At 41.1% G+C, this 16612-nt stretch overlaps 1 protein-coding gene across 2 annotated transcripts in view; it reads right to left on the bottom strand.

Annotated features, from left to right (window-relative positions):
• RASA3 (RAS p21 protein activator 3) overlaps window positions 1-16612 on the bottom strand; it is a 175637-nt gene that overhangs the window by 156209 nt on the left and 2816 nt on the right. Inside the window, exon 1 of one of the 2 annotated variants that reach the window (XM_085215032.1) lies at window positions 13969-14090. The exons of the other annotated variant lie outside the window; for it this stretch is intronic. The gene's annotated coding sequence lies outside the window, so the exon portion shown is untranslated. Of the gene's footprint in view, window positions 1-13968; window positions 14091-16612 lie in introns of those variants that run through there. 2 annotated transcript variants of the gene reach the window in all.

Raw genomic sequence — 16612 nt, 5'->3', positions numbered from 1 at the left:
CAATTTTTGTGTCAGTCACGGTGATTGCATTCCCTAAGAGAAAATACTAAAAATACAGAAGATTTGTTTCTAGCTTCCCTTTTAATGGGATTTAGCAGCTTGAAAGAAAGAGAAACAGAACCACGTGATCCATAAGCTCTCTGCATGTTACAGTCTACCACTTTTAGACCATCACTGATTCAGTGCTCAGGGCACAGAAACTCATGTTCTTAAATGCATATTACTCACTTTTTTTTAATTCTTCAAAAGAAAACGTGTATTAAATATCACAAAACGATCTCAGCATAGCAAAGCAAGGAAGCATCAGTTCTTTCAGATGAAGTACCAAATGGAACGAAGCAGGAAGGAATAAATGCCAGCTCTTGCTTTAAGTAGAATTTCATCTCTAATCATTTTGGAGGCTGCCAACTTTTGAAACAGACATCCCTGCAGTAACTGTTTGCCTTCTGGAACTTGAGAATGCTTTCTAAGACATTTTCTCCTTTCTCTTTTTAACTCCAATTCAATTAACAGTGTCCAAAGCACTAATGATGACCACCCATTTCCTGAAGCACAGAACCTCTGAAATACAAGACCGTTGCACTGAACCTATGACAGGAATAACAGCTATCACAGCCAGTGAATCTGCCACATAACAGGAACTCCAGACTTCAGAAAATTTGCAGCTTCCTATGGCAGGATCACACTTTGATAGAAAAACTTCATCTCACCTTAGTGCCTGGGCCAAGAGGGAGAGAGGATCCCTGTTTGCCCAAAGCAATAGTAGATCACACTGTGGCAACATAGCGAGTATGCCCAGACTCAGTGCAGGTGGGGTGATCCCACGTCCAGCTGGTTAGGGCTCATCTCAAGCCACCAGCCGTGATGGGAGAGTGGCAGGGCAGGCAGGCTCATCTGTTGTGGTGCTTGCCTGTTCCAGCAGTCACATCAGGCAAGCACAAGCCGGCTGATCCATCCAAACTGGAGTTTGTTTCTATGAGAAGGGTCATGCATCCTTTAAGCAAGAGCCCACAAGACAGTAATTTAATGAATCAAAGTTTCATTAGCAGGAGGAAGAGGCTGGCTTGGCTTCAACAGAAAATACTTTTTTTCCTTCTTATGTCCTATGCCTTTATGGTTATAGTCAAACAGTCACAAAGTCCCATGCCTAAGTGGTTCCAGGTTGAACCATCAGGGCACTCTGTGAGGGGCTGGCTCTCCTTAGCAAGCTATATGGATTGAAGCAAGCTAAATTCTTTAAAAGCTTTAAACTAGAAGATAATAAGTTTGTCTACATGCAACTGCATTATAATTAAGCAGGTATGTTACTCTCTTCAAATCCCTGGCTTCTAAGTTGAAACACTTTACTGCTGAAACACTGACGTGATTATAAGCCAAATACTTAGAACTAAAGTTCCACTATTAAAAAAAATAATAATAATAAAGGCGTTGAGTTACCAGAAACATTAAGCTGGGTGTCGAACTCTGCATCTGTAAATCCAGGCTAACAGCCACTATTGCGATTACTGTCGATATAGAAACCTTACATTAAGAAATCAGAACAGAAATTTAAATAAAATAGGAGAGGAAAATAGTTTCCCCCGTGTTAGTGAGCTGAACCAGTTCATTGAAGATGAATTTAAGATAAAGGCCACAGCTGATGCAAGGAAGGAGTAAAGCCACATACTCCTTCAGTAAAGTGGAAAACGGTTACTCACTGCCTGGCAGTATTTAACACCAAAATAGCTCTTCTAAGCGTCAATAGAAACACATGGAGCACAGCAAAAACTGTCACCACTCAATAATCCCTACCAGTTACCATGGAAAACTATGACTATGGACACAATCAGAGCTTGTCCAAGTTAAGAATGAGTAATCTCGTATTCACCGCCACCTCCCCTCTTTTTTTCTGGGCAAACACCAAATACAAGTATATTCATTATTATTTCTTTAAATTTATCACAGTACAAAAGAGGATATTACTTAAGCATTCCTGAACTATTAGTTCCTGTACATTTGCTTGTGTTTTAAACATAGTTTTCATGATTCCTGGAGAAAACCATTCACCTGGATTTCCATGCTTTGGATTTAAGGGAAAATAATGAACTGTAACCATATTGCTTGTGGTTTCAAAAAATTAATCAAGCTTTCAAAAACTGTTGTGATTGTATTATTGTATTAAAATACAGTATTGCGACACTGAAAACCAAGTTGTTAATCTGTTCAATGACTTCCTAGGTATAGAATAGGTAGTATAGTGTTCATATTTTCCAGTTTGCTCTTATGAAGCTAAGGAATCTTCTTTGGAAGGGTTTTCACTTGATGCCCCAGAATTAGAAAGACAGAATGAAGGAAACATCACCACTGTAGTAATAAAAGTAATAAAGCTGTAACGATAAGGATCTTTGCTCCTCCCCAACACAGATGTTCGACTCTCATAGCCAACCTTTCTGAAGTCAGCTTAATTACCCTATGTCTTAAATGTGGCAGTTCATTTAGTAGGACACAGTACATGTGCATGTACCTGCACTAACACAGTTTAACTTGGATGTATTTAAAAACTTCAGCTGCAAAAAGGTAATGTAAAGAAAGCAGCAGTCATCCAGAGCTTTCTAGGACAGAGAACAGCATGGCAATTTGTTAAGACGCAACAGTTTATGCTGTTGATTTAGCCCTTCAGCATTAAAACATGCTTATCACTTCATGAAGCCTACCACAAAGGATGGAAACTTTATCTCTATCACTGATAAGAGGAACTCCAGCATAAGGGCTGTCATATTAATCTGAGGGTCACACATGCACCTGACTCCTAACTCCCCATTCACATCTGCTTCCTGAAGGCCAGTTTGCATTTCAGAACAAGCCAGCTCCAAGCAAGGAACTCTGCTATAAGAATTCAAACTCTACTCCTAACTATGAAAGCAATTCAGCTGTCCCCAGACACTTTATTCTGCAAATTCAGGCACGTTTACTTAAATCTGCAGGCAAACATCCACAGAGTTCAAGGCCCACATTCACAAGTCAGTGAGAGTTTGGTGCTCAGAATACCATCTGTGGAGACGCCACTTCCTTGCCAACAAGAGGTCCAACTATTCTTTTCTGCAGATGAAAATCTAGAGTCTAAGCAAACATCTGAACCACAATGTAGGGAAGCACTAGAGCTCGCTGGGCTACAGGAAGACACTACGTAATTTGTCATCCTGGCGCATTGTTACAGCTCTCCAAATTACAAGCCAACTTCTACTGGGATTTTGCACGCGGTATCTATAAAACCATACTGCTTTTATTCCCACTGCAGCATTTTCCTTCCCACAAGCAGAGGAGGCAGCTCATGCAGAGCAAGGCTGAAAAATGTTAATGGGGCAGCACACAGTCACATTCACTGTTGTGTGCACAGTGCAACAGGCAGGAGCAGAGCAATGCTAGGAGCAGGTGATGCAGCACGTGGTGACAGCAGCAGATTTCAGCCTCAGCCCCATAGCGCAGGGCAGAAGCAAAGATCTGGGCAAAGAACAGGCATGGGGGAAAAAGAACATTGCCAGGCTGGGAAGGAAGAAGCCTACAGGAAGGAAGATGGAGGTGCTGTAACTACTTTGCTACTGTGTCAGAGGCACAGGCAATGACAAAACCTCTATGCCTACTGTTGTTTCAGCCCTCATGCATCATTCTACCCACAGCAGTCAAAGAAAAGTTAAATGAGGAAGGAAAGCTGGGATGGAACATCCTGGTCACCTCCACATCCGGCATCATCCTCCGTTTCCTTACTAGCCAAATATAACTCAGATTTGTTTCACTGTGGTATTTTCTTTTGAATCAGCAGATTCTTTGGTGTTCAATTAAAACAAATTGTGTCGAATCAGTAAGAAAACACAGAAGCTCAAGAGGCAGAGTTACTGCCTTTATTGCCATACTAGACATGTATGTAGAAGCAATGAGTTACAGTACCATCTCCTGGCAATTCACCTGTTTGTAATATTCTGCCTTTTTAGACTAGTAATCATTTTTAATAAATATATCTATGTATAAATAATGTTGACATTTTTCTTCAATGTACAGAAGTTTGAGATTACACGTGTTGGTAAAGGAAAAAACCTTCTTCACCTGCTTCAGTAAAAATAGACATGGAGCCCATGCAGTAAATCACAGCTACTTTTTTGTAGTGTTTTCTTGTAACTTTTGAGCCCTTCGAAAATCTGATTAAAAAGAATCACAAAATAGAACAAAAATGCAAGGCATCTTTCTTGTCTTTCTTATCTATTCCAGCGATGCCCATAACCTGCATCAAATTAATCTTTCATTCTGCATCAACCAGCAAGTTTTGAGTTGCATTTCAATTTTCAACTCAGTTTTCTTCATGAATTAAATATGGCACCTAGTAATATAATCACTGCAGCAAGGCTGGAATTTTCATTTCAATAATACATTGATTAAAATCTGCCCCCAAGAGTTTCAGTTTTCCATGTGAGAAAGACTGCTTTGATTATCACATAACTGCATTATCTACATATTAGGGTTTAAGCACAGAGGCATGATTTGGAAAGCATTTGGAATTGTGCCTGTCGTATACAATCTATACACATATGCACAAATTAAAGGCCATTGAGCTGGATTCCCCGGTGCCTTTCTGGAGCTCAGCTGGCATAGCTGCACTGAAAATCAGTGTCATTACGAGGAGACAGATGATTGCTCCTGGCCCCCACCTCCCCCTCCCTGGAGCTGTCCTTCGTGGCTCTGCTTGCTGCATCCTTTGTGTGCTGCCAGCTCTTTGTTGTGGGGGCTGTGGCCTTTGATTTGATCCCGCTGCTGTGTCAGAAACAGAAAGTGGGATTTGCTGAACAGCATGTTACCGATAATTACTTTAATTTCGCATCTCCATTTCTGCCAGGATTCTCATGCACAGCAATGCTGGCTGGCTGTACAGCACAAGCTCCATTTCGCTTCTAGACTCCTTACCATGAGTCTTAGCACAAACCAGAACACATACAAGCAGCTAACAGTGCAAAAAACTGGGTCTTCACCACACATAGCTCCATTCCCAAGGACAAGGGGAACTGAATTTGGGGCCAGCTGCTGGGGACACATACATAGCAAACTGCATGCAGCTGTAGCTGGGACACACCTGTGAAAACCCACTGTGAAAGGCAAGCAAAGAGGGTATAACCCTCAGGAAATACTGGTTACCCACTAGACAGAGTCTCTGCAGCTTTGCTAGCTTATGTCTTTTTGCAACAGTTTGATCTCCATGTTGCTAAGCATGTTCATATAATCTTGAAAGCAATCTTCTTATGTGAAATTAAAGTTCATAAAGTTCATATTAGTTCATCTTTGCTGCTGTTTTAACCTCAGTTAGTGAACTTTGGATAACTGATTTAAAATAAAGCTCAGACTTCTAATGGTTTTTTGCAGTACTCTTACAAACTATATTGCACTGCTGGAAGATATTAATAGCCAATAGTTAAAGTATTTTATTTCCACAGCTACATCCTAGGCTAGACAAAGCATGATCAATAGATTAATGTAACAGCATGAGAAGATGCACAAGCTGGCAGATGGAAGCAGACCAGACCATGTAACTGATAACATTCATTGTTAGTGCAGATATATCTGAAGTCAGCTCCCTGTCCCTCAGATTATGTTGGAATATCAGCCAGAGCAAGCCTCACCTCAACTGTGAGAAATAAAAACTAGTATTTGTAGACCCTTAAAGACATCAGCCAAAAAAAAAGTATAAAACACATCATATTATAATGCCAGTAATGAAAACCTGCAAGAGTTTGTAAATCTTCAGATACGGGTTAAAAAAAAAGATTCATAAAAAAAAACTTTGTTGAACATCAAGCAAAATTCCAGAAAATGGGTGCTGGCAAATAAAGCTGGTCTAGACTCAAACCTAGACTGATGTAAGTATGTTTGGGATCTGAGCTGAATGCTTTCTGCAACTCATTTCAGACTTTGATTTTGTGAGCTGTAGGCAAGAGCCTATTTCCTCTGTGCTGAGTGCAGCTAGTAACAGTTGTAAAATGGTGCTGGCTGCCTGACAGGGCACAACACTTTCATCCTCTGACCTTTCTGAGAGAAGGACCAAGGCTGGTATAGGTGCACACTTGCACATTTTTTTTTTCCATTGTATAACATATTATCCTGATGCAACTAATTATTACATTGTAAACACGACTTTACATTCATCATTTCTCAGAATGATAAATATCTTCTCCAACTGAGTTTGTAAATATATACCCTTTGTAAAAATCCTGCTTGTAATTAGGTCTTCTTAGAAGTTTTACTTCGCATGCTGTTACCTCTGATATTAGAATTAGATGCATTTGGTCTGCATATCCTGTGCAACAAATGTTCTACTTGGCTTACATGACAAACCATATGGAAGTTCAAGGAAAAAGCAATCTGGAAGTTTAAAATCAGGTGCTCAAATAAAATACACTGTTTCAAAGCACCCTGTGCTGCCAGACTGAAAGCGAAACATCAAACTAGCTTTTGTCAGCTGGCTAAATATGGTTCTGCATCTTAATTAGATAATCAAATTCAAATCAAAATGTTTGTTTCTATTTTCAAAACATCGCTTATCTGACCACGCTCTCAACCACAAGAAGCTGAAGCTACGAAAATTGAAGGGCAGGGAATCACATTAGGTTAAAGCAGGCAAAGTTGACTTTACTATCTCTTCCAGTAGAGAACTCCCCTTGAGTTCAAGGATCGGGGTCTTGGAAGGGAAGAGGCAGTTGCAGGGGACCTGGGACCTTCACATTCCTTCTTTTCTGCACACTCCAGGAGCTAGGTTACCATCTGGCATGGGCTTGCAGCAACTGCACAAAATAAACTTGAGCAAACATACGGGGACAGGTGTGACTAACAATTAAGAGGGAGAAGTACTGCATTTCAATTGACCTAACAAAAGCTCATGGGGAGTCTGCGCCTCTGAGCATGTCATGTCCCACCTTTCAGCTTTATTCTTCGACCTTTGTGAAGAATGAGGAGGAGGCTTCAGCCACTTCACTGCTCCAGGCACATTTTGCATTACACCTTTAACTTTTTCCTTTAAACCATGCACTGACTGGTCAACATAAATATGATAAGTAGTAAAAAGCTTTGGATTTTTCTCCATTACTTCAATTCACTAAACTCCATCAGCTCCCTGTCCTCTCAAAGAAGCATTCTGTTTAACTTGAAATACAACTTGGCTCATTTACGCAAATGGAGAAATAAATTTATTTGCAAATAGTGCAATAAACAGCTTACAATTCTGGAAACACATTTGAATGTCCTTAGAGGGACTGGGAAGTTACTAAGTATAGCCATATTATCTACAGAGGTGACTGAGATCGCTGCTGAAAGCCATGTGTCTCCTGTAATACATACTGTGCAAGTCTCAAATAGAAAAGGAAATGACAGTTTTCTCTTTACACAACAGCAATACATTCCTTCTAGATACCAAATGAGGAACTTGTGTCTCAGGGAGGTGAAATGCCTGCTTCATTTAAAGCCTTGCTACTTATGACTCACTTGTACAGGATGACCCTGTTAATCTGATTGTGGCCAACGTGTGAAGCTCTAGGAAGTGGTTTTCAAATCCACAGTTTCTGCAAGACTAAACAATTCAACTTAGCCGAGTTCACGAGAACAAAAAGCCTGAATATCAGAATGAGCTCATTCAGAAGACTGCACAGGGCTGCTTAGGTTGTAGAGACTGGGACAAAAAGTTGGAGAAAGCTGCCCCTTGTGCACGGTTCTGTGTTCAGAAAGGCCTGCCACATCTGTTCCTTCACCTCCCGCCCCACTGCTGTTGTGGTTAACCTAGCACAGCCACACACATGCAGTGACCTTGAGATACCTCAAGCCTCAGTCCCTTCCTATCATCTGCTTCCATGCCAGAGGAGTGAAAATGACAGAGCATCATGCAGAATCTATGGCAACAGAAGTTTTCCTCCTCCAGAGGAATTCCCTTCTGGCTATTTGCAAGCACAAAACAATCCCTGCATCTGCTGAAAAAAAAAAAAAAAGAAATCTGGTGATTTCAAGAGAAAGCTGGTTATGAGAGACAGAACCTGGGATCTTCCTGCAGATCCCTGCCTCCAGATGTAACCTACTGTTCTTTAGTATGAGAGTGCTGAGGTGTCATCTTAACCTTTAAGTTCTTTACTATGAGAGTGGTGAGGTGCTGGAACAGGCTGCCCAGAGAGGTTGTCAATGCTCCATCCTTGGAGGTGTTCAAGGCCAGGTTGGATGGGGCCCCGGGCAGCCTGGTCTAGCATTAAATGGGGAGGTTGGTGGCCCTGCATGTGGCAGGGGGGTTGGAGATTCATGGTCCTTGAGGTCCCTTCCAAGCCTGGCCATTCTGTGATAATGGATCTGCAAGACCTCCAAGCAGGTTTTAAGCAAGGTCCAGACAGAAACAAAGATCTGTATGCATCACAAGAGTGAAGTCCAATCTAGTTAACAGGTGAAGGCTTTGCCAGAACCGTTGGGCAGGAGAACACATGCTGAAAGTGACTCACTTAGCAAAGATCATAAAGCATACAAGAGCACACAAGGCTGGTGTACCGTGCTTCCAAAAGAGTGCATTATTCTAGAGGCTAAAACAACCAAGTCCGTAGTTAGAAAAAAAGCAACTCTTAAGACTCATGCCAAACCAATAGAAATGCCACCTATATTCTTACTACCAACATCCAAATAACCGATCACATTTCATCACAAAGAAACATGTTGCTATTGCCTGAGGCAAGTGCAGAATCTACCAACAAACCCAATAGGAACAAATGAGATATGAAGCCTGAACTCGACAAACAACATTCCAGTTGCTGCCTTCTTATTTTGGTGAGATGTATTTTAAGAAGGCAGATTCTTCAATGGAATTTGTTACGTTTTGTAAAACGTATCTAACTGTAGTGCAGTGCAACCCAAAACATAGGAAGGTACCCATACTCACCCACACATCCTTGCAAGCACTGCAGCCATGGTACTTTGAGAAATACCACTAGCAGAAATGAAATGAAGCAGTTTCAAGTGCACGTTAACGTACGGCTCTCAAGTCTTGCTTTGAACGAATAAACCATGGAACTTACTCTTAGCCCAGGTAAAAAGTCACCTGTTTTACATTTTGTGATCAATGTGACTAATAAAGTATGTTTGCATTTTCTTCACCAGCTCACAAACAGAACCAGATATAACTTACGTTGCTCCTACAGCAAAGGCAGCCAGTAATCATAGCTACCAATAATATTATTCCTCTGCTTTCTAAAAGCAGCAAAAAAATACCCTCAGCTTCTCAGAGTGCAGTGAATTAAACTGCTAAGGGATTACAGACCAGCAGCATTTCTAGGACTGTATTCATTACACACACTTCTGTTGCCTCCAGAAGGTCCCTGAGAAACTCTTCCATCTCCTTCCTGCCTATGTTGAGAGCTCTGTGTTTTTCTTCCTACTTGTCATATTTATTTCTCTCAACAGTGTTATCTCCTGTCTGAAGATAATTTAATCACAGGGTTACCATGTAAAATTTCGAGAACGGATGAGTTAAGGATCCTATAAGCTGTCCATCAAAACCAGGTTTTTCCCTATAGACATATGTGGAAACACTTGGAGCAACAATTGTCTCTCATTTCCTGCCTAATGATCAAACCACTGCAGTTCTACCCACTGATGCCTAAAACATTCCCTAAAATATTCGCATTGATTGGGCATAGCTTTTAAATCTAATAAATCCAAGCTGACAGAGGAATAATACTAACTGTGGGACCTCACAACCATGACCAGCAAGTAAAACAGAGACATTACAGCAAAGCCTTGCTGTAAGAGCATGCCACAGCTTTGGCTTACCTCATGAAGCAACTACATATTGCAGGCACTGAGGGGCAGGGCTCCACTATTTCTCTGCTCATTTCTCAGTCGGTTTAAAGATCTCTGAAATCATAAAAGATTGCCAGCTATTCAACAGTTGCAAAATGCCAGGAAAACTTGAAACTTCCGATACCAGTGTTTATACACAGAGCTGCTCCTTCATCCATCTGGAGCAGAAGAGAGGGGGTTACACCCCAACACAAGCACTGTCTGTCCCTCTCACCAGATCTCCCTCACTCCCTCCACTCAGCACACAAGCAAAAAGGACCCACGCTGGCAGAGACACTTTCTGGGGTTGCAGCTCTCCCTTGCAGTACATCTTGATCACACAAGGTGATATTGCTGAGGAAAGACATATGACCCAAAGAGGTGCGCCCTCGCAGTGCAAGCCAGTGCCTGCCGCTTCCCACACTGCACAAGATGAAAATAATAAAGGCTACAGAAAGTTTTCTAATTTCCCATGGTACTCAGGACAAACACTTGTGGCTGATGCAACTCCCATTTCTTGGGAGTCTTAAAAAAAAAAAAAGAGAGGTGATTATTTCCAAACCTAAAATACTTGTGAAGAATTCATTCATCACTGTTAGAAAATGAAATGGCCCAGGTTATGGGGTTCTGCCTGCCTGACCATGGTGAACAAGAGCTAAAGGTACCACTGCTGGGAGACCTCCTCAGCCCCTGCTGGCTGATGTCACTCCATGGCACTCCAGTTCCATGCACCCAGCAGGGTCCTTCTTTGTTTGCTCACCACAAGAGGACAAGAATTATTTGTACAATCACTGGAAGCAGTGTCAAACAAGCAAACGGAAGACGGCAAACAGAAGTTACGCCCTTGTAAAGACAGCTCACAAATCAGAAGAGAGACTTTGTCTTCCCAGCTCAGCCTTGCTTTCTGTTTGCTCATCTTCCTTCAGGTGAAGGAAAGTACATCCAGCTCTTGAAATTCTCAATATATCGACGTGAGGAACACAGGTTCCGTTTGTAAATAAGTTGCCCCGAGGCTCAATAAATGGCGTTTAACAGTGACCCCTAGTGTTGTTCGGCAGCACCTTCGCTTTCTCTGCTGGAGGATTATTCTACAGCTTATTAAAAATAAAAATAGAAGATTTTGCTGGTGGGTTGTTGTTTTTTTTTTTTTTTAATTACTATTGGCACATAGTATGGATATCTAAACGAGATCCAGATGACAGATTTGTTGATTTGAACAAAGAGTCACTATACAATTTTTTTTTCCCCAGCCAGGCTTATTGCTATAAATGTGACCAATACCCGATCTTACTATTCATATTTTTACATCACTTGTATAGTGAAACGTGTCAGCTCTTTATGATGACAATCATTTAGGAAGACCAAAAAGGAAGAGTCTGAACTGTATCTAAAGTATGGAGCAGGAAAGTAAAAAGCAAGGGGAGAGGAATCTGGAAAGTAAGTAGAAGAGAAACTCCAGATCCTAGGCATAAATAAACATACATACATAGCAAAATGAAGCTTGACAACATCATCAGCTCTACAATATTTTTGTTATCTATGAGAATAACCAGGCTTACAGAAAAGCTGGAGAGGGATGTTTTATAAGGGCATGTAGCAACAGAATGAAGGGAAATGGCTTTAAACTGCGGGAGGGTAGATTTAGACTAGATATGATGAAGGAATTCTCTATGTGAGAGTGGTGAGACACTGGAACAGGTTGCCTACTGAGGCTGTGGATGCCCCCTCTCTGGAAGCATTCAAGGCCAGGCTGGATGGGGCTTTGAGCAACATGGTCTAGAGGGAGGTGTCCCTGCCTAGAGCAAGGGGTTGGAACTAGGTGATCCCATCCAACCCAAATCACTCTATGATTCTATGATGATTTTATGAAACATTAAAGACAATAGGTGCAGTTCTCCAAACACTACAATTGCCATTGCAAATCCAGATTAAACCACGCGTAGCCATAACCTCATGTAAAGTACCTGGTTTGACTTGAACTTAATGAGGACTTCCATTAGCAAACCACAAATAAAGAATGAACAAATAAAAACACAGCAAAAGAAGTGGCTAATTAAGAGCCTGAACTTGTAAAAGGTGCAGCATTGCAGTCAGCACTGACTCCAGGGCAAATGGAGGAAAACATGCTTCACAGGCACAGATGCTTAAATATGTGTTGCCTTCACCAGATCAGCTCGAGTTCACTGACCTGAGCTTGAATATACATTTTGTTATTCCATGCATTAAAAATATGCAATTCCTAATCTTACTAATCTTCATTTGAAAAGGATATGAGATTATCAATGTTAAAAGCCTACTCAGTCCCTGCAAACCAGTTATTCTTCCCTCAGAAGCTCTCTGCAAGTTTTCTCATTGTTGATGGTGCCATCAATCAGGTTCCCAAGTTTCCCCTCTATGTTCCAAAGGCAAGCTTAGTCAGTAAGGATAAATAACACACAGTTATTCTTGGCTAAGAACACTAAAGTTCATTCTTTTATTTCCATACCGATTTTTTAAAGACAGAATTGTTCTACTTGTATTTTCTTTTGACACTTACATAGCAATTTGGATCAACAGAAAACTGAATGCTATTAAACTATTAAATGTGGTTTTTTTTAAATCACTGCCTAATAAATATCTTCGCACATTTATTCAACCTGTGTCATCCTCTTGAAAGATCAGGGGAGAGAGAATGCAGTAATGATTATGAGAAAGGAAAGTGTTTTAATGCCACAGACAACTACTGAAAGCTCAAAACCCCTCTTCATCTCCCCATGTCATTTTCCACTTAAACTAAGGATCAATTGTAAGTTTTCAGCTTTTCCAGAGACAGCAGAAATTCTATTTCTCTCTCCCTCTCCTCCTCTCCCCCTCTCCACACACACAAATCAGGTGATTGGAGACAAAAATTGCACAGTAATTGTGAATGACTTTAACACTAGAGGGCAAGAGAGCATCCTTTAAATCAAAGTCTGCTGGTGAAGGTTAACTGCTGAAACTGCAAGAACTCCTCTTTGGTCTGGTAAGACAATAGAAATAATATTTCTATTCTTATGGACTACTTACATCTAGTAAAAGCATCATATTTCTACTCCTATTTGCCAGTGCAAGCAAAGCAATGCCAGTTGAAGCTGAATAAAATGAATAATAAAGTCTCCTTTCACTACCAACATGCTGTTTTAAAACATATACTAGCACACCTCCAGTCACCTATGTAACTTATGTAATCACTACTGGCAGATTTAGTTAGAGTTTACTTAGGCTTCTCTTGAAAAGGATTTTTATATATTGTATATACATACTGTATATACATAATATATTGTAGCCAACTACAAAGAGATCTGTATTTACCCTATTTACTGAACTTCCTTCTTCATGCAGAGGACCATTAGGTTCTCCTCTCACTACTGATCTCCTTGATACAGATGGTTGGGACTGACAGCCCTTCCTGGTTCACAAGCATCTTTCTCTACTGTACAGTAGAGATGTGATCTAACTCAATCTCAGTGAGAAGTTGCATCTTTGACAGAACATCAGAGCACTCATTTATAAGATGCAGAGCCATCCTTATTTGTCACATCAGAGCATCTTTAAATCAGCAAATTGGAACTAAAGCAAAGAAGCAAAAAACAGTTTGGAACTTCAGGTTAATGTCTGCAGTAGTCAATACTGTCTTAACAGGAGTCAGCAGAGCCCCCAGTGAATGAGTCACAGACTCAGCCATCTGTCTGGAGAAAAAGCATGCTCAGTTCTCACTCTTACACATGCATTGAGGGATGCCATAAGAAGAGGGGATTCACTCTGTGAACACAACTCTGCCCAAATGCAAATGCGATTATGCAAAATGCCCAATGCACCTGCCAGTCCAGTGACTGTGAGGTCTCTAACACTTAAATAACATGAGCTTTTAATCTACTACTCATAGGAATATATATTTTCTTTTACTAAAAATTTTCACTGATCAGAGAAGTGCTTCTCTGACAAACATGCTGACGTATGCAAGGGTCAGATATGGACCACACTTTCATCACAGTAGCTCTATGAGTAAAGAGATAACATTCAGAGGGTAATGATAATCACACCAATAAAGATGGGGGGAGAAAAATGATTCCAAAAGATGCCACAAAATTGCTTTTCAAGGAAGCCATTAGTTGAAGTAGATAAACTTACATTAGTCAATTGTGGATGTTTTCTGTTTTGCATGCATTGCACCTCACTCAGCCATTGATTCATTTTCTTTGTAGAACTGAAGGATACAAACAGCAAGGTATAACATCTTGGAAGCAGACTGCATCTCTCTGAAACAGGGACCTGAGAGAAGTAGAAGTTGTTTTCTGTATACAGTTGTTTCAAATTTTTCATCTCCACAATAGAACAATCAAAACTCTTACTTCTTTAAAAGAAACACCAACAAACTGGATTTCATATTAGCTAACCAGAAAGAGTGCCATAGATTTTTTTGTCCATGCTGCTGCTACCTGCAGTAGTGAGCAGTCCTCATCAAAGCCAAGGGAGATGAATATCAAGTGTGCATCTGCTCCAGCTGCACTCCCTGCAATACGGGCTCAGTCTCATAGTCAAGAGAAAGTTTTCATATTAATCACTCTTTTAGTGAATCTAGAAAGCAAGTTATCCAAATAATCAAGCAGACGCAGTCCTGTAACACATAATTACATGCACATTTCAAGTAAACAGCAGTTTTTTACTTAAACACTTCCATTCAGGCCCATGCCCCAAACCTCAAAGTTCTTAAAATATCATACCATGCATATGTTACATCACTCATGATTCACAAGCATGGTCTGCTTCCTTCTCTCTTCATCCAGTTATCTGTTTTTTGTTCCTGTACCTTTACTGAACTGATTATGTTCATTATGGCATACAAAATAGTTGTAGGGGTTTTTTTGTTTGTTTCAATGCTGTAGTTCTGCGTACGAAAACATACAAAGAATTTTCAGTTCTGAGTGATGTAGGGTTTAGAAGCAGTCACTATTTTGAAAGGGTCAGGCTGCTGAGTCCCTGGGAGCAGGGAGAACTTCACAGACTCCTATTCTAACCAAGACGTCTCCTAGCCTGTGGACACACGCTCCTTAAACACAGCCTCCTAGGGGCAGTGCAGGGACTACTGTGGACTCATCTGCCTCCTGAACCAAGGCCAATAGCACAATCTAGACTGGTCGCAAAGGAAGCCAGGAGCATTTCAGCTGCCTCCCAGCACACTCAGCTTAGCTCATCACCTCTACTTTTTCCAGATTTTACCTCTACTTTGGTAGCCCCTATGGAATCATATTACTTTGCATACTAGCCAGCATAACCAGTTCATATGCTTCTCAGAAATCTGAGGGACACAGAATTCAGAAGAAATTATCTCTTAGAAGCAAGTCTTATTTCTATGAAACAAATTCTACATATGGAGGAGCCTATCTATAGAGAGTAGTAGAGCTTTGTAGTAAGTGTTGCCTTTTACAGTGCAAATATTTTTTGCAGGGTTGAAATTGAACTTGGACAGGTTTATGTTTTACTACAAGTAGCAAGAAGTAAAAGGAAATTCTGTTTTCTTTATTAACTTAAAACAGGTTTCCCTGTAGAGTTTTGAGCAAGGAAAACTAAGCATCTGTATAATCAATGAATATAAAGATGTTACAATTATGAAATTATAATTATGAAATAAACAAGAGAGTTTGGCTAAGCAGATTATAAAAACGAAAAGAAAATAGATAGAATACTTACCCACATCCTGGGCTCACTCCAGAGGAAGGACCTCCAGAAGAGATCCTTCCCCACTGGTAGTCAGCTCTTAAATGGGTCTAGGAGAAATGGAGCCAGGCTCCACCCCTTCCTGCAGCACAGGTGAATTGCCTTCACCTGTGCTCCCGTGGCTGACTCATTGCTCGCCTCAGGTGATCAATCAGAGGTTCAGGCCGTGATTCAGCAGTTCCCATACAGCATCCTTAAGCGTTTCTGGCACCTCTGGTAACCATACTGGTCTGTAAGTGCACGTGTGAAAGAGAACACTCTTCTAAAATTAAACTCTTGGAAAAAACTGAATCCAAATATGATTTTGGTTACTTCCGACACCAACCACAGGACTCAGTGGAATCACTCTGCACTCACCACTACCACAACAAATCAAAACCTGCTGCAGAGAACAAATCTAAATACCAAAATTATTTATTTTAGGAAAAAAAAATTATATCAGTAGGTTTACATCATTCAGATAGCCATAAACGGCAAGCAGCAGCAGACCCAACAAAGACATTTCCTAGGAACAGAGTCATGCATCCCCACAAGTTATTTGTCAAGCGCTGGCTTCAAAATTAGGGCAGTAAAAGGTCACTCACCTACACCAGAATCACATGGGATGGCTGGGATTAGCAGGGACCTCCGGGTCCTTCCGGCCCAACTCCTTTCTAGCAGGCCCATCCAGAGTAGGGTATACAGGGCCACAGCCAGGTGGCTTTTGGAGACCTCTAGGGAGGAGACTCTACAGCCTCTGGGCAGCCTGTGCCAGTGTGTGGTGGAGCAACTTCTCTCCCCCTTCTATTATGTGGTGCTTGGTGTGATACATCTCCTTGGGTGGAATGTGGAGGATCAGTATGTGTAGGGACTCCTTGTGCCTGGCCCCTGCTTGCCCATGGGTTGGGAGGGGCAAAGGATTGGAACACTAAGGCACCCTCTCATTGCATCTGCCTCCTGTTTCTCATCTCATTGCCTAGGAACAGATGTGGAATCAATCATCTCTTGACAACCTAGTACATCTGTACCCAGACTGTGACCCAAGAGAAGCAGTAGAAATATGTGAGTCCAACAAGTT

Source organism: Meleagris gallopavo, chromosome 1, assembly GCF_905368555.1.
Source record: "Meleagris gallopavo chromosome 1, MGAL_WU_HG_1.1, whole genome shotgun sequence".
Lineage (NCBI taxonomy): Eukaryota > Metazoa > Chordata > Aves > Galliformes > Phasianidae > Meleagris > Meleagris gallopavo.
Note: the sequence above shows the minus strand (reverse complement) of the source record. Positions and strands in the feature narration are given on the sequence as shown.